Below are 1,117 nucleotides of genomic sequence, written 5' to 3' on the forward strand. Positions count from 1 at the left end.
GGCATTTTTGAAATTTTTCTCTCTTATCAACATTTGATAAACACTTAGTTAAAGGCAGTTCTTGCAGGGAAAAACATTTCAAAGAAGTCTTACTTATTACAATTTTCCTTAAATGAGTTGAAAGGCTTTGTGTGGATATGTGTTTTCCCAGTTTGGAAAAATTACACTTATTAGAGGAGTTCAGATCAAAGGATGTCTGTCATTCACAGGCTCTATGCTGGACTCTAAATGGGGGTTTAAAGGAGCTGAGAGGGTCTTACTTTACACTGGGCTGGAAACATGTAGGGTTAAAAATGGGATAAGAGACAAATATTATACAAGTAAGTTTGGGTTGTAATAGAAAGCAGTTTGTTGGAGATGTTAACAGTTTCTATTTTTCATATTGTCTTTTATTATTTTAAGTCCAGGCGCTGTGGTTAAGTGACTTGTTTCTTGCTTGTTGTTTCTTGTTGTGAAAAGTAGAAAAGTTTTTGATTTCCTCTATTCAGTTACTAAGCAACATTTTAAACTTCAAAGATTTCCCGGCTGGAGCTCGGCAGCTCCTGCCCGCTTACCAGGCAACTCTTTGTATTGTCTCTTAGATCTTATCTCTCTGTCCACAGAAGTGGAACTTTCAGCCCAAAAAGGGCTTTGTTTTTGCCTTGACAAAAACTGCCTTTGCCGAATAAGATATTTTGGAGCTTGGCATTTTACTAAATTATTGGCACACTTGTGTCTCCTCACCATCCCGGCACGCTCCCCGCTCTGGCCACCCTGCGCCCACTTTGTTCCACGCCACGTGCTTTGCGGGCGCCCCCCCCACTCCGTGCGCTGTTTTAACTCGGCACTGTTGCCGTCGGCAGGCACGGCAGCCGTCGCTCAGTCCAGGGCTCTGGGTGTGAATTACCCTCTGGCAGAGGCACAGCACGAGATGGCCATGGGATGGGGAGAGAAGGTACCGCTGCCTGTTCTCGGCAAGGGCAAAAAGGCGGTGCCCAAGTTTCAGCGTGGCTGCCACGTGGCTGTAACTTTGCAATGGCCCGGGGACCTGAAGTCTGTCTTTCCCCAACAATCACGCAATTCGTGCCGTGCACCCGCTCCCCGGAACCTGCACCTTGTGAAAATTCGCCATAAAAAG

The sequence above is a fragment of the Empidonax traillii genome, unplaced genomic scaffold (assembly GCF_003031625.1).
Source record: "Empidonax traillii isolate 1590-97213 ecotype Southwest subspecies unplaced genomic scaffold, ASM303162v1 scaffold3452:size26341, whole genome shotgun sequence".
NCBI classification, from domain to species: domain Eukaryota; kingdom Metazoa; phylum Chordata; class Aves; order Passeriformes; family Tyrannidae; genus Empidonax; species Empidonax traillii.